Raw genomic sequence first — 18,195 nt, 5'->3', positions numbered from 1 at the left:
GCGTGTCTCTGTGTGTATCTGCGTTTTGTATTGTCTCTGTGTGTACCTGCTTGTCTGTATTCATCTTGCGCGTATCTGTGGGTCTCTATTCGTCTCTCTGTCTACCTGTGTGTCTCTGTGTGTATCTGCATATCTGCATCCGTCTCTGTGTGCATCTGCGTGTCTGCATTCACATCTGTATCTGCGTGCCTGCATTCGTCTCTATGTCTATCTGCATGCCTGTATGCATATCTGTGTCTGAATGTATGTGTTCGTCTGTATGTCTATCTGCATGCCTGAATTCATCTGTGAGTATGTGTGTGTCTGTATTCGTCTCTGTGTGTATCTGCGCGCCTGTGTTTGTCTCTGTGTGCACCTTTGAGTCTGTGTTCATCTCTGTTTGTATCCTTGTGTCTGTATTCATCCCTGTGGGCATCTGTGTGATTCCATTCGTCTTTTTGTGTATCTGCGCGTCTATATTTGTCTGTGTGTGTATCTGCGTACTTGTATTCATCTCTGTTGTGTATCTGCCTGCCTTTATTTGTCTCTGTGTGTATCTGTGTGCCTGTATTTGTTTCTGCGTGTCGCTGCACGTCTGTATTCGTCCCTCTGTGCGCCTGTGCATCTGTATTCATCTCTGTGTCTCTGTAGTTGTCTCTTTGTGTATTTGCTTGTCTGTTTTCATTGCTGCGTTTTGTCTGCGTGCCTGTATTCGTCTCTGTGTGTATCTGTGCGTCCATGTGCACAGCGGATCTGTCAGCCTCTCTGGTGTTTATAGTGATGCAATGTCCCCCTCTGCTGGACTTCACACACCTCTGCGTTAACAGCACTGCAGGGTGTCAACCATTTGGGATTCAGTCTTGGAGGGAGGGGGAGGGACGCAGCTCATAGCGCCATCCAAACTGACAGAACCATCTGCACACTCACACACCCACAGTTTGGTATATGGAGGATTGTAATCGTACTGAGGACCCTGAGAGTGGAGAATGTCCATGTAAGGTTATGTCTATGGTCGCTCTGCAGTGTGGAAGTGGTTTGTCTTTGAAGATTATTCATGACGCAGAGTGCACAAATTAAAGAGTATTTCCACCGCAAATGCATCCAAGCAAGGTTGACGGAACCATTTGTAAGTCGATGCAGAGAATATATTGCACGTTCATTATCTTGAAATGTTTTACCATATACTCCTACAAATTATAATGAGAAAAGATTGAAAAGTCCTGAAACTGACAGTGGTGGTGATAATATCTCAGGAACGGTATCGCTAGGTATCAGACGAAACTGCTATGTGCTTCCAAAGATGTTATTTGAAAAACCAAACAGCCGTGCAATGTGAGAGATTGACAGTATTTGATGTTCTCTGAAAGAAACAAAAATCTGACACTAGTGCAAAGGCATGGGGAGGCGAGCAGAGGGTGGCATTGTATAACTGTAAACTTATCAGGGTCAGGCGTAGCGGTGTGGGGGGTGGTGAAGAGTTGATCTCAATTTCAATGGATTTAACCCAAAAAATGGCAAGACCTCGTCTCACGGAGATACACACAAACATACACAGACACGTTAAACACACAACACACATACATGCTGATATGGACACACAAAAACAAACACACACACTCCTGCACACAGTTTCTTTAAGATAAGTTGAATAAGCTTTTCATTAATTCGGGAATCAATGATCATTTGGCGAAGGTAGTAGAATGTAGGTGAGAAACATTTCAGCTGTAATCAAATGGCACAGCAGATCCAATGGGCTAAGTGGCCTGATTCTGTTCCATTTTCCCATTTTCAGGAGAAAGTCGCTTTCAAAGGTTGAATTTGAATGCAGATTACAGGGTTTAAGGTAGGATTCTTGGCAGTGTGGAGGAACAAAGGGATATTGGGGTCCATGTCTATAGATTCCTCGAAGTTGCCAAAGCCTTCAAGGTGATAGGGCTGTTAAGAATGTGTATGATGTGTTGGCTTTCATAAGCTGGGGAATTGATTTAAGAACTGCGAGGTTATGCTGCAGCTCCATGAGGCCTGATTAGACCACACTTGGAATGTTGTGTTGAGTTCTGTTCGCCCCATTAAAGAAGGATGTGGAGGCTTTAGAGAGGGTAAAGATGGGAGTTACCAGCACGTTACCTGGCCTGTAGGGTATGTCTTATGAAGAAGGTTTGAGGGAGCTTTAACTTTTCTCATTAGAGTAAAGAGGAATGAACAGTGACTTGACAGAGGTGTGCAAGATGATGAGAGGCACCGATAGAATAAATAAGAAGAGTCTTTTTCATAGGGTGAAAATGGTTAACACGAGGAAAACATAATTTTAATGTGATTGGAGGAAGGTTTGGGAGATATGTCAGAGGCAGGTTGTTTACAAAGGTAGTGATAGGTGCATGGAATGCACTGCCAGCAGTGGTAGTAGAATCAGCTACATTAGGGATAGTCAAGTAACTCTTGGATAAGCACATAGATGATAATAGGATGAAGGCTCTGCAATTTAGTTTAATCTTAGAGTAGGATAAAAGATCGGCACACCATTGAGGGCTGAAGGGCTCTTACTGTCCTGTAATGTTCGATGTTCGTTGTTCTAATTTCTTGAACTCCTGTGAAAATATTGTACCTGGAATTCCTTTAACTTCAGTAGAGGTTAACCTGGTCAGTATTTAATTGTCGAGGGTTAATGGAAATTTGACGAGGTTTGAGGGGGGTGGGGGAGATGGTCTATATTTGTTCGTAACTGTTGTGTCAAAAGGATGATGATTGGTTTGAGGGGAACTCATTTTGATAATAAGAGCATTCCTATTTCAGACTGGGAAAGGGATGTTCCTTTCTCTTTAGGATGATGCGATCTGTGTTCTTCTCATGCCCAAGGAGCAGTGAAGACTGGGTTCATGAAAATACTCAAGGATGAGTTAAACAGATCGTTGTTGAACAAGAGAATCAATGTTTGCTGGGAACAGACAGGAAAGGGATGCTTAGTTACAATCACATCGACAATGTCCATTCTGAATTGTGCAGCAGGCTCGAGGGGCTGAATGGCCACCTGCTGCTCTTGCTTCATGTGTTGTTCACTCACTCAACCCCGCGATGTTGTTACAGGAGGTGAGGAAGATCACATTCAGCCATTCAGGATCGAATCAATGTGACATGAGGAGACCTTTCTGCCCCTCTAAGGATTTACAAAGGAATAGGATGAAGCTCTTCAGTCATTTGAGTGCATTACGCAGAACAAGAGGAAACCGAAAAATAAATATACTCAGTAGCTTTAGAAGCTTTGCGAAGATGTTTCACTGTACTTGCTCTTGGAAAGAAGGCCTTATTCTGTCATACAGCACGGAAACAGATCCTTCGGTGTACCATGTCTATGCTGAACAGATGTCCTAAATTAATCACGTTCCACTTGCCAGCACTTGGCACATATCCCATAAAACCTTCGTGTTCGCTCAAATAGCTTCATTGAAATGGCTTTAAATACTGTAGCTGTCCCAGCCTCCAACATTTCCTCTGGCAATTCATTCTATACACTCTGTGAGAAGTTTCAACTTTTGCCCCTTTTAAATCTTTCTCCCCTCACCTTCAATCGATGTGCTCTAGTTTTGGACTGCTCTAAGCTAGGAAAATGTTCTTGGATCTTCACCATTTCCTTGCTCCTCATGATGTTATAAACCTCTATAAGGCGAGAACACTTCAGGATTGAGAACGAGAGGCGTTCGTATTGAACCACATAAGATATTGAGGAGAGTGTATCTGGTGCATAGCCTATGGACATTTTCTCTGGTATGAGAGTCTAGAACTGAGGATTCAAATTTAAGAAAACAACATGTATATGTTATATAGTCTTTTCAAAACATAAGAAAACAAATACTATGAAGACATGATTTTATTGGACAAAAATATGAGGTCACATACAAATGCATCTTCATTAAAACTCCTCCACGAAGCAGAGAACAGGGACAGAGTCATACAGTTCCGAGAATGTTCAAGGAGGCCTCACGTGGTTCAGTTTGATCTTCAGATAACATTATTGTATATTTCTGCTCAGAGAGGGAAAAAATGCAACATGCTGGAGAAGCCACTGCTTATTGCTCCCTTTCTTTCCTTGTTCCTTCTCGCAGCAAAGTATGAGAGGTGAAAACTGTTCAGTCATCTTTATCATTCATGTAGGATTACTGTTGAGGAATCATTGGCATCTCCCTACTGCCTAAAATCAAAGGTAATTCAGCCAAATCCGACCGTTCCAGGAATAAATCATGCTTGTGTGAGCAGAGCAATCTCAGAGGCAGTATAACATTTAATTATATTACTTTTGTCTTGAGTTTAACTATTGCTTGGACGAAGCTCTTTCAAGCTGATACTTTGCAGCTTTTTTTTCCTGCTTGTATTTCGGCATGTGTATGTGTGTGTCTGTGTGCACTTGCGTGTATGAGACACTGTGTATGTCTTAATGTGTGCGTCTGTGTGTATGCACAGACTGCATCTCAGTATGCGTTCAAAGATTAATGTATATATTTGTCCAAACTGTTTGCCATTTATTTTTCCATCTTAGCTTTGAGTAACTTTGCTTTGGTGAATTAGTTTTACAAATGTAAAATATCGAACTGACTTGTCCCCAGCAAAGAAGCTGACCTCGTCCGAGACTTATATCATTGGTCATATCACCAACCGGGTTACATTTAAAATTTATCATGATCACTGGAGGAACGGGACGAGAAAATGAAAGAGTGGTCCGTCCAACCCCTGTCTGAACATGGATGAGGAGAATTTCACAATATGTTGTTTGAGTGGGAATGCTCTTTCCCAGAAGTTTGTGGTGCCTGTGTGCTTGCATTTAGTCAAAGCATTTAGATATTGGAGAGTAAAGGACAATGAACTACAGATATGGAAGTGGGGTTGAGGACACATCCAGATCAGCCACGACCTTACTGCCTAGTTGAGAGGGCTTAAAGTGTCTAATGACACACTCCTACTTCTCAGTCCTACGTTCCTATGTTCCATTCAGTTCCTCAAAACTGCAAGACAGGAGCATTTGGAGTTCAGTTATTCCGATAACCTGGTGCAGAGAAACAGAAGAGAACATTCACTGACTGAAGACTCGAGAGTGTAGCGCTGTAAAAGCACAGCAGCTCAGGCAGCATCCGAGGGGCAGGAGAATCGCCGTTTCTGAGCATCAACTTCTGCCAGAAACGTGGTTTCAACAGAATACAAGGACGCTATTCAATCCATTGAAACTATTGGATAAGAATAGGGGTAGCCCATTCAGACCCTCCTGTCTATTACCTAAGGAGGGAAGGAATGTAGTCAGCACATCGAGATGTTAAACAGGAACCGGAGTCGCCAAGTCAGGTCCTTGAGCTGCTTCCAGATGACCAGGAGTTGGCCATTCAGCCTATCGAACCACGTGTACAGAAATAGGAAGATGTCTTTGATGCCCCAACATGACAAAGAGTGAATCAGAGTCTACACAGATAGACTGCTCTACGTTGTTCCTCCTGGTTCCTTTGCTCGTGGTACATATGTGTCACTTTAACTTGATTTGCTGAACGTGAGAGGGAAAAGTGAATGGTTTGTGTCAAGTCTCAAGGAAATGCCTTCTATCTCCGAGAAGACATTATTGTACTCCTATAGAGGGCAGAAGCTGGTGGGAATGATGAACTATTTCAGGAGTAAGGCATTAAGGCTGCTGATAGATTTATGAACAGTGCAGAGACACACATCAACTGCACATTGAGACGGTGAGAATTCATTCAGAGCCTGGAGATCCCTCTCAACCAGCATGGGGTCTCCACACTGAAATGTGAACTATTGGGAATTACATATCATGGGGAAAATGCAATTTCTCATAAAATCAACATCTTTTTTCTGGACATAATAAATGTTAGTCCATAACCCTCAAGTTTAAATGTAATCGCTTGGTATTCTCTCGCTGTGCTACGTATTTAGCTGGATTATATTCTCATAACCTTTATCAGTTAATTATCGTTTACACAATGTAATTCAATAATTTGCTTGCAAAGGTGGAAACATCTTATTGCACAGTTTGTATGCCTTTTTTTATATTTGTTGTAGCCTTAGCACAAAAGTACGTGTTTTGTTTACTGAACAGCATTAGGCAACTATCTGTGTGGCGTTCGCACATTGTCCCCGTGTCTGTGTGGGTTTTCTCCGGGTGCTACGATTTCCTCCCACAGTCCGAAGATATGCAGGTTATATGCCCATAGTGTCAGGGGTGAATAGAAGGTAGGGAAATGGGTCTGGGTGGGTTACTCTTCGGACGGTCGATGTGGACTTGTTGGGCCGAAGGGCCTGTTTCCATGCTGTATGTAATCTAAAAAAACAGTGACCTGTTTATCGGGATTCAAGGGTCAGACACAGTATGTATTTTTAATGGGCTAAGAAACAGAAAGGAATAGAAGGCAGTGACCGTGGAGACTGATGAGGAGAAAAGCTACATCCCCCCAGTCCCCAGTGTCTTCTTGATAGACAGAATAATATCAGATGTAGAGAAAGAAACAGAATATATTCGGAAGAAGGAATTGCAAATGACAATGTAAATAAACCAGGATAATTTGAAATGGAATGGCCGAACAATGATTGATCAGTGTGTGTGTGTGTGTGTGTGTGTGTGTGTGTGTGTGTGTGTGTGTGTGTGTGTGTGTGTGTGTGTGTGTGTGTGTGTGTGTGTCTGTGGGTGTGTCTGTGTGAGTGAGTGAGTGTGTCTGTGTGTGTGGGTGGGTGTGGATGTGTGTGCGTGCATACGTGTGTGCAGATTCATAAGACTGTTCATATGTGTGCACCATATTCAGAATGAACAAGAAAGATATATTTAACAAAAATGATGCAAGTGATGTACAAAATTTATAAAACATTAACATGTTATTTAGTCTTCAGCTGAGGTGTTATGTTCTCCTTCTTTCAATGTACACTCTGCCTCCTGCCTCCTCCTTGCATTCCCAGACCTAATCTCTAATTCTTATCAGGATGTATGTTATAAATTCCTGCTTCTTGTGTTCCAATTTATTTCATTTAATTGGGAAACATATACATTGGCCTGCTGGGTTCTGTAAACAGCTGTTGCCTGTCATATTGCTGGAGATAAAGTTCTGGCATCAGACCCACATTTCAACATATTAATCTGTTGCACATACACTGTACAAAGGACCACAACACACAGGACTTATGAAACCAAATACAGAAGTACACCTACATCTATCAGTCATGTAGACTTCTCTATTTTTATATCTCCATGTCTATATTCTCTCTCTCTCTCTCTCTGTCTCTCGATTTCTTTTTTAATCTAATTAATAAATCGTTCAATCGCTCTTTCTGTCCCATGCCTCAGACTTCCCTCCTTCTGTTTACATCTTTTGCTCACTTTTGAATGTGATGTCTTATAAGTGAGTAATGTAACTATAAGACATGAGGGAGCAGTTGGCCAGAGTTAGTTGGAAGAGAAGCTGAGCACGGGAAGATGGTGAATCAGCAATGGCAGAGGTATCTGGAGATAATTCAGCACCACATCAGAAACTCATCCCAAGTAAGAAGAACAATATTCAGCAGAAGACAAGTCAGCCGTGAGTGATAACAAACTCAAGGAAATAATAAAACAAAAGAAAATACACACAACGTTGTGAAAATTATTGGGAATCCAAGGGATTACGAAGTCTACAAATTCCAGCACGGATAACTAATAACCGCAAATGGGAGGAGAGGGTGAAATATAATATTACGGTTATTAATCATGTAAAAGAATAATGAAAGTGATTATTAGATAGATAACAAGGAAGACAGGGAGCAGAAAAACAAACAAAGGACTGTTGGAAAATGAGGCTTGAGTAGTTATGGGAAGCAATGGAAAGGCAGAGGAATTGAATAGATACTTTACATCAGTCTTCACGGTGGAAGACACCAGCAAAATGCTTGAACTTCAAGACAGTCAGGGTATAGAGGTGAGTATACTGACCTCAGTAAGGAGGAGGTGCTGGGGAAGGTGAAGTTGAATCAATCGGCGAGACCAGTTGGACAACAGCTCATAGTTCTAAAGAGATGTCGAAAGTAATTGTGGAGGCATTGCTGGTGATCTTTCAGGAAACTTTGGAGTGAGGGAGGACTGGTAAATGTAACCTCCCCGTTTAACGAGAGAGGGACACAGAAGACAGGAAATTATAGAAGGACTTATTGGATCTTTGGGCTTATGAATAGATGTGTGGAATATAAGAACAAGGAAGTTGTGAAGTATATTGGAAATGGTGTGATTAAGCTACAGCATAACAAGAGTTACGTTTAAAATGCCATTGCGAACATCAAAGATGAAAGTCCGGTTAAAACAAAGGAAATCAGTTCGAAGCAGACAGAAGAATTAGTGACAAAAAGACTGTTTCCTAGATCCTGCAGTGAGATGTTGAGATAAACTTGTCAGTAAACAGACAACAATGAATGCATGAAAAGCACAATAAAATTTGTTGCTGATAAGGTCTCAACGTGCAACAATGTAGCCAATACATATGAAGCTGAAAAAGCACAGCAAGTGAGACAGTATCCGAGGAAGAGGAAAGTCAACGTTTCAGGCTGAAAGACTTCATCAGCATTGGGGTGAGTGAAGGGGAACCGCGAAGTAAATAGAGGGAGGGGCGTGGGGCTAGTGGAAGGGTAGGTGGAATGGCGATAGGGGGATGCAGGCAGGGAATTATTGTGATTGGTCGGTGGGAAGGGGGCAACAGATATATGAATGGGAAGGTGGACAACTTTGGTCAGGTCAGGGAAGGGGACATGGGGTAAGGCTGTGGGTAGAGAGACTTTGAAGCCAGTAAAATCAATATCGAGACCATTGAGCTGTAAGGTCTCCAGCTGAAATATCAAGTTGTGTTCCCCAGTTTCTGTTTGGCTTTACTCTGAAAGTGGAGGAGGCCAAAGATGGACCTGTTGCTGGATGAACACGGGGAGGGGAGTGATTGAAATGGATGGCAACTGGAATGCTGGGTTTCTTAAAGCGTGCAGAGAGCAGATGCTCCATGAATATTTCACTGAGTCTCCCTTTCATCTCCACAACATAGAGGAGACCACGATGGGAGTTGGAGGCGAGCTCGGTTGGCCAGGATCAGTCTCTGTGTGGAGCATTAGTGCTCTGCACGAAACAAACAACCCGACTTTCCAGTTACCATTCATTTTAATTTCTACTCCCACTCGCCCGGCGACATGCCCATCCTTAGCCTGTCAGAGGAACACTAACTGAGAGTTTACCTTTGAAGCTGATAGCCCAAAGCCTCAATATTGATGAAGCCGCTTCAAACGCCGTCCACCCACAGCCTTCTCCCATGTCTCTTTTGCCTGACCAGACACACCTGTATCTGCTCCATCCTTCCCACTGACCAACCACAGTAACCTCATACTTGCATGTGCCTACCACCACCATACCTACCCGCCACCCTTTCATATCCCATCACTCCATTTCTGGGCTCCCCTCCTCCTCATCAATCCTGACCAATTGATCCAAGATCAAAATAGTGCCTTTGTTGCTCCTCTGATTCTGTCTGGTCTGTTGTGTTTATCCAGCTCCATGTTTATTAACTCTGGCCTCCCGCACCTATAGTACTTCCTCTCTCCAAGCTGTGGAACCAGGTGGTCCACATATAAGAAGAAATAAATTTGGACATTTGAAAAGATCGTGGATACATTCGTTATTTCATAACAACCCAATACACACCTTCCAGATTAAGCAGCATTTCATTTGTACTCTTTCAATCCAGAATCGTCATTGCTGCTCACAATGCAGTCTCCTTTACATTGGGGAGACCAAACAGAAGCTATTTTGAGGAACACTCCACTCTGTCTGTGGGAATAACCCTGACCTTCTCATTGCTCCCCATTTCAATAACGTACCTTGCTGTCATGCTAACATTTCAGTCCGGGGCTGCTGTAATGCACCAGTGAAGCACAACTCAACCTCGAGTAACACTTCACTTTAGACCTTGGTACGTTCTATTTTGAAGGAGTCTTTATTCAATTCCATACTTGCACAGCCTAACCGCATTCTGGCTGTTCTCCATTCTTCACACGTTCTTCCTCCTGGTCTCCCAATGAACTTGCCCTGTTTGTGAATCGTTTGCCTTGCACTTAATTAAGGAACTCTTTCCCCCCTTCACAATCTAATTAATACTCATTTTACATTTGATTCCCTTTTACCAGAAATAAAAGTCAATTTGTCAGTGGCATTACTCCTTCACACCATCTTGTTTCCCGTCACCCCTCCTCTACCTCGGTCAAGGGAGTTAAAAGCCAATTTTCCAATCCTTTTCTGTTCTGAAGAGGAGTCATACTGGACTTGAAATGCTCACTGTGTTTCTCTGTCTCGCAGATGCTGCCAGATCTGTTGTGTTTCACCAGAAATGAAAAAAAGCACATTTTCAATTAAACAAATAACTCTGGATACTTGAAATCTGAAACGAGAACAACAAAAAAAAACTGTGAGCCTTGAAGAATGGTCAGTGCACCCAAACGATTAAGTCTGCTTTCACTCCACGGATGCTGCCAGACCTGCTTAATTTCTATAGCAATTTCTGCTTATCACCACCTTTCAAAGACAAGTGTCAACATGGCTCAAACGCCTTGTTCAACCTGGAGCGCATATACCGGGAAGTGAAAGATAACACAAGGTACCCAATTTCCGTGTCTCTGAAATGACGTAAAGCTGGCATTCCTGAAACTACAGAGTTCTTACTGTTATTCAGGGAGAGAAACAGAGGGACACGCATTCACTCTAAACACAGAAGGTAGCACATACTGGAAGGGAAAGGATTCAGATGATTATGTTAAAGGGTGTTGGGCAACGAGACAAATTGTAAGTGTGACACCATGGAGAGACCCTCAGTAGAATGAGAATATAAAATTGGAAGTGTGCCACATCAGAAACCAGAGTAGGCCACGGAGTACATGGCTGTTGGCTGAGTGGGACTTGGTGTGAACTGGGGGCAGAACTGTATTGGAGATATTGCAGCTCAAACTGCGTGTTCCATGTGATGCTGTAGACCACAAGAGCAACAGAAGCAAAATTATATTCAACCATAATCTGCAACTTTTTACCTTGGCTTATCCCTCAGTCTACCATTACCAATAAGTGAAGCTATGCTTCAGCGACGAGTGTGGTGAACATGCCAGGGGCAGAAATATGTGCACCTAAAACTGATGGCAAACCACACTTGACTGTTTACATTCCAAACAGCATAACTACCGTCTGATAGGGAGGGCGGACTGATTGCAAGACCAACAGATCAGTTCGAAGTTCTACAGTCCTGCCACATCCAGACGTTAATGGATTAAACAACTCACATAAGGAGAGGACCCAACACATGTCCTCCTCCTTAATAATGGAGCAGCTCTGCACATCAGTGCAAAAGACAGGCATGTAATTATCTGCGATATACTCAGCCAGAAGTTTTGAGTCAATGATCTACCTCACCTCGTCGGGATGCCCACAGAATTACAGACGGCAGTTTTCAAACAATCTGATTCGCTGTATGTGACATGAAGAAACAAATGAACACAGTAGATATGACAAAGGCAATGTACAACAAGCCGTGTTCCTGGGGAAAATTGTTTCATTCCAGTTCCAACTCTGACATCTATATGGCAATGTGGAAAATTACTCAACTATGACAAGTCCCTTAAGAGGAGAATAATTACAGTATGACCAACATCACCCCCTCAATTCCATAATGACAGTCAAACTGTTGGGAGTTCTTTTTGACAGAGTTGTCAAGCAGCACAGAAATAAACTGCTCAGTGTGGTTTGCGATAGGTTATTATATGGAGATGGAAATGTCATTGGATTTCTAATCCAGACCAGGCTAATGCTCTGGCAGCTGGTCGAAGTTAATAGCAATTAATAAAATATAGAGATCTAAAATCTTGAGTCAGTAATAATGACCTTGAAGCCAATGTCAATTATAAACACCAATTTGCTTCCCCAATGTACTTTCAGGAAGTGAATCTCCCATGTTTTCCTGGTCTGGCCTAAAAGTGAATCCAGACACACTGACATGTGATAAACTCTTCAATGGTCTCTGAAATGGCCAAACATGACACTCTATTGTATCAGACTGCTCCGAAGTCTTAAAGGATAAAACTGGTCAGAACATCCGGCATCAGCTTCTGCATTAGAAAAGCGAAACACAGGCCTGTCAACACTGCAGAGACCTCCTTCCTAACATCTGAGAGCTTGTGACAACATTGTCAGTGCTTATCCACAGATTACATAGAAACTTCGGAAAAGGAGTAGGTCATTCAACACAGTGACCCTCCTACGTTCGTGTCATGGCCGAGAATCTCCTCAATGCATTTCTCCTACAGCAGACTGAGATATATTGTGATTGATTCCGTCAACCAAATGTTTGAGATGTTTGCGAATAACTGGGACCCAAGGTCATAATACTGAGATACTCCACGAGCTTTCATCTCCAATTAAAGGATCCATTTATTCCTGCTTTTCCGGTCCAAGTGCTCCTTTGCTGGCCTGCTTTCTTTTTCTTATTTTCTCCTCCACTTTTCTTTTTGTAATTTACTCACCTGAAGCTGGAATCAGGGTTTGGACCTCAGGCCACGGCCAATGCGGAGGAGAGTGAGTCCTTACTTTTCCGGAGTAAGCACATGACCTGGTATTGGCAGCTGCAACATCAGCAGAGTCAACGTGAGTGAGATAGGGCCCAGAAGCATAAGGTGATGCCTGAAGATTGGAGACGTGTTGTTGATTTGGTCCTGCACTGGTTGTGGAGAAGAGGATAGTGGAAGGCCATGATGTAACATCGATGAGATGGGCCCAGCAGTAAGATACATGTCTCTGACATTGGAATGGCCTGGCAGAGGAGACAATGAGCTGGTGATTGAGGAGTATCTGCCCAGTGGCAAAGATGGTGCCTGAGGATCGGAAACTTCGATGTTGCTGTGGTCTGGTGTAGATGGGGTTGAAGCTGTCATGAAGGAGTTGAGTTACAGAGGTGGTCGATGATGAGGAGCTGTCTCACAGCCCATAAACTCTCTTCAGGGTGTATCCTCTGTTTATTCCATTGTCTTCAATTATTCAAAATGGCACCATTTTGTGGTAACAAGTGAAAGCATTTCACTGTAGTTTATAGTATTTATCCTGCAAAATACACCTGGTCATAAAATCAAAATCAAAAACTTTTACTCACTCTTTCCTCCCATTCTGTAACCATGTCCAAATATTTGCCGCAATCCCAAAGGAATATGATTTTGCACACTCTGTTTGGGACTTCAGCAACAATCTTTCTGGAAATCCCCATCGTAATCTTATCCTTGTGAATCACCTCTCCCTCAGCCTTCTCTGCTCCAAACTAAACAACCCGAGCTTATCCTGCTTCTCTCCATAGTTGATATGCTCCATCCCAGGGGGCATCACGGTGAATGTCCTCTCCACCCCTCCACTACAATCACATCCTTCCTGCAATATGGCTCCCAGAACTACGCACAGTGTTCCAACATGGCCTAACCATAGATTTGTATAGCTTTTACAATCTATACATCAGTGAATGAAGGCTCTGCCTACGGTTCCCTCTGCCTTATTAACTAACGTATTAACCTCAGTCAAAAAGTATATTGCTGGAAAAGCACAGCACATCAGCCAGCATCCGAGACGCAGGAAAGTCGACTTTTTGAGAATATGCTTTTCATCAGGAATGTGGCCACCAAATCCTGATAAAAAAGCTTATGATCGAAACATCGACTCTCCTGCTCCTTGCATGCTGCTTGACAGACTGTGTTTTACAAGAACTACACTTCTTAATTTTGATCTCAAACATCTGCAGTCCTCATTTTTTTCCTAACCTATTACCATGTGCCGTCACACTCAGGGGTCTGTGGAGGAACACCCTCTCAGCTTCTTAGTGTGCTGCCATTCATTGTATACCCCGATGTTTGGTTCCTTCTTCCAAAGTGCATTACCACATGTTTATCAGGGTTTCATTCCATCTGATTATCTGACTATTCCATCTGTATCTTCCAGTAACATAAGGCCTTCCTCCCCAATGCCAACCACCCGGCCAAAATTTGTGTCAAATACAAACTTAATTAGCACACTCCCTCACACACACACCCCACCCCCGCTAACACATTCACATTTATGAATACCACTAATAATAAGATACACTACACTGATCCCTGTGGTACATAGGCGACACTGGTCTCCAGTCACACAAACAGCCTTCCTCCACTACCCTCTGTCTCCTGCGAATAAGATATTTTTTGATGTAACTCACTAAGTTATCCTTGATATCATGACTTCTATTTTATCAGTTTCACATATGGGGCTCTGTCAAAGGTCTTGCTGAAAAACCACAAGAACAACTTGCGAGAAAACAGACAATAACACTCACTTGGTATGACTTCCTTCCTATGACGTCATGCTGACTCCCTCTGGTCAAACCTTGCCTCTGCAAATAGAGATAAATTTTCTCCTTTCTTATTTTCTCCAGCACTTGCCATAACACGGATCTAAAACTGACTGGTTAACAGTCAGTCTATTTTCACCATCATTCCTGTAAAGTGGAATCATATTCGTTGTTTTCCAATCATCTGGCAACTCCAACTTCCCTGTGGCCAGATTCGACTTAAAATTTTAGTCAGCGCCTTTTCTCCTTTGTCGCTAACAGCAACCTGTAATGCAACTATCCAGACCTGGCAATCAGTCCAATTTGACACCAGACAAAGCCTCCAATCCCTGCTCCCATCTTATATCAGTCTGTTCAAGAGCTTCCCAATCTATCTTCTTGAATTCTGTCCCTGCATCCTCCTTCTCCAAGTAAAACAGATATGGAGCTTTCATGTAACAATCGATCAATGTTCTCCAGCTTTGCACAAAGAGTGCTCCCTTGGTCGCTAATCGGCCCTAGTTGTGTCCTGGTTATTCTGTTCCGATTGATATACATGGAAAACATCTTGGGATTCTTCATAACCTTGCCTGGCAACCCTTCTCCATGCCCCTGTGTCAGTCCGTCTCTCTGTGTGAACTTTCTAAGCTTCACTGCAATCTCATTTCATTTTTGGCAATCACCGGAGAACACAAACTGAATTTCTCCATCAGTTAATCTTGCCTCTAATAAAATAGACATGAAATTAACTGTTTAGTTTCTGTGTAATTTCCAATTCTCTGCAAGAAATTATCTTGTGTGGATATTCCCCAATCCACACGTGGCTTGACCTTCACCTTCCCATCAAGTATAGAGATAAGCGTTTGGACATCCTAATGTATCTTTTTAGTTTGCATTCTTTTTTTATTATTTCATTATCAGTTCATTGGTCCTCAAATGTCTCTGAATCCATGGCTTACAACAATATCTGACAATTTCCGGAGCTGCTTCCTTTTATCTAATGCAATCTTTAACTTCTTTCTTTAACTACTGCTAAGTCACCTTACCCCTTTGCTGTTTGAACTGTGGTGGACATGTGTATATTGTACATTTTAAGGGGTTTATTTAAACAACAACCATTGCCTGTCTTCCAGTAAATCTTTTTCATGTACTTCTCCAATTCACTGAATCTAATTTTAGCCTCATACTTTGGTGAATTGCATGACTCAGGTTTATAACCACAGTTTCAAAAATAACTGGTTTGCTTTCAGATGTCATATATAATTCAATATATTATAACTACTATTCCTGAAACCTCCTTTTCAGCAGCGTGTTCAGTTAGCTCTTCTGATCACATACTATCATTTTCAAATCAGCCTCACTCTACCTCAGTACTCAACATACTGTTAAAGGAAACCATCTCAAATACGCCAATGAAATCATTTTTTCCAGCATTATTATTCACGTGGGTTACCACAGTTTAGATGTAGCTTGAAACTGTTCATTATTACTGGGGTACCCACAAACCTGGATATCTAATTTCCTGTTTTATATCATACCCAACATTTGTATTGCAATTTTCACTTTGACATATAACTTGCATCAATCTTTTCTTCTCCTTGCTGTTCCTAAGCATCACCTTACTATATTCTGTGGAATCTGAGTGATGTCGCCTCTGGAGAGATTAATGGTAGATTCAGATGATATATTTGTTGAAGCCTATTTGGACGTTGAGATAATCTCGTCACGTTATTCATTCTTCTCAATTGTTATTATGACATTTTCACCAGATCCCCCGTTATGCTGGTGGAGTAGAGAGGGACAATGATCTTTCAACAGTGCTATGCCTTCCCCCAGACGGGTGAGACTGCTCTAACCTGGGTGGAAACTTTACAGCAGGTTGGTAAAGTGTTGCAGATACTGTACAGGATCTTAATCAGATCACATCTGGAGTAGTGTGTACAGATTTAGCCTCCTCACTGAAGAAAGGATATTGTTATATTGGAAGCAGATCAGAGATGCTTCCTTCAACTGATTCCTGCAATGAAGTGGTTAACACACAAGGAAAGGATTATCAGGATGATCCAATATGCATTAGAGTTTACAAGAATGAAAGACCTTATTTTTGCATAGAACACTGAAAAGAGTCCACAACAGAAGCCAATTACACAGCCAATTCCACTTATCCAGCCTGTAACACAGGAACAGCAGAATGATATTCAGGCCTTCGACGCTTTTACACCAGAACAGGACGAGGTTATTCAGCCCCTGGAGCCTGATATACAGTTACAGGAGAGGGCTAATCAGCCCCTCGAGTCTATAACACTGCACGCAGAGTAAGCCATGAGGCACCAGCATCCTGTTATGCAGCAACAGAATCAGTCCATTCAGCCTCCTCAAGTCCCTAACACAGGAACTGGAAGAGATTGGTCCACTAGAATAACAGGAGGCCATTCAGCACGAGAAATAAAGAAGGAGATACAATTATTTGAGACTTGTTATGGAAAGGTGGAGGCAATTCACCCATGTGTCTGTTGTATCTGAACAGGAGGAGACAAATCACTCCTTCGATCCCATTTCAGGAATGCAGGAGGTGATTGTTCAGTATCTCGAGCCTGTTGTGAAGGAATATGAGGAGACCCATTCAGCCCCTCAAAATGTTATAAAGCAACAGGAAGATTTCACAATCCCTCAGAGTTCTGGCGTATTATCAGGAGGAGGAGAAGCAGATTTTGAATCTGTAAATCAGGACATTCCGGCCATCGAGTCGATAATGTAGGAACACCATGGGAATATTCAGCCCATTGAGTGTATAAACAAGGAACTGAGTGAATCCATTCAGACACTCATGCCTATTACACAGCAATTGGAGCAGATCTTTTAAAGCGTTGTGCCTGTTTACAAGAACATGAGAAAGGAACGTAGAGGTTACAAAAAGTTAGGAATTAAGATAATCAGCTTCACTTGTCACTAAAAGGCTGTGAGCAAACTGTTGGGAATTATGGAAAATTGTGAGAATCCATTATTAATTAATTAACAACAGGGGATTTACAAAGTAAAACCTGAATGCATCAGAATCAGCATGTTTTTTTTAAGAATTTGTTGGCTCGAATTTTTAAAGATGTGATAAGCAAAGTAGACAATAGGAATCCTGGAAAAGTAAAGTACTTGGACTTTGAAAAGGCATTGATTAAACACTGCGCAAAATATTAAGCTGTAAAATAAGAGGACATGGGTTTGGGAGAAGGTTATTCACCTGGATAGAGGGCTGGTGAGCCAATAAAATGCAGAGAGAGGTGGAATAGTTGTTTCGTTAGTGTTTGGCAACTTTTGGAGTTCCATAGAGCTCAGACCACATGACCCGACAATTTACCATCCATTGTATTACTTGCATGAGAGGAGAGAAAACACGACAGCCACATTTTCAGTTGATACTAAAACAAATGGAAAAGTAGGTTGATGTCATGAAGATGTAGAAAAAACTACAAATGGACATGAAAAGTTTCGATGAATGTGCCAACATCTGGCAGCTAAAATGTAACATGGATAATATGGGATTAAACATTTTGATCAGAGGAATTCAACATGTTATGGAAATGGAGAGAAACGTCAGAGTGCTTTCGAGCAGAGGCATGTGGGTGTCCATGTGCGGACCACAGAAAATTCACATGCAGGTAAAGCAGGGAGTTGGAAAGGCAAGTGCAATTTCAGCATTTTCTTTTAAAGGAATAGGGTATAAAAGGAGGGAAGAAATACTGCAACTCTGCAAGGTATTAGTGAGACGGTAACTGACGTCCTGTGTTAAGGTTTGTTGTCCTGACTGCAGGATGGATATTGTTACAACGAAGGCAGTTCAGAACAAGTACATTAGATTGAT

This window comes from Hemiscyllium ocellatum, unplaced genomic scaffold, assembly GCF_020745735.1.
Source record: "Hemiscyllium ocellatum isolate sHemOce1 unplaced genomic scaffold, sHemOce1.pat.X.cur. scaffold_234_pat_ctg1, whole genome shotgun sequence".
NCBI classification, from domain to species: domain Eukaryota; kingdom Metazoa; phylum Chordata; class Chondrichthyes; order Orectolobiformes; family Hemiscylliidae; genus Hemiscyllium; species Hemiscyllium ocellatum.
The sequence above is the reverse complement of the archived record's forward strand: the minus strand, read 5'-3'. Positions refer to the sequence as shown.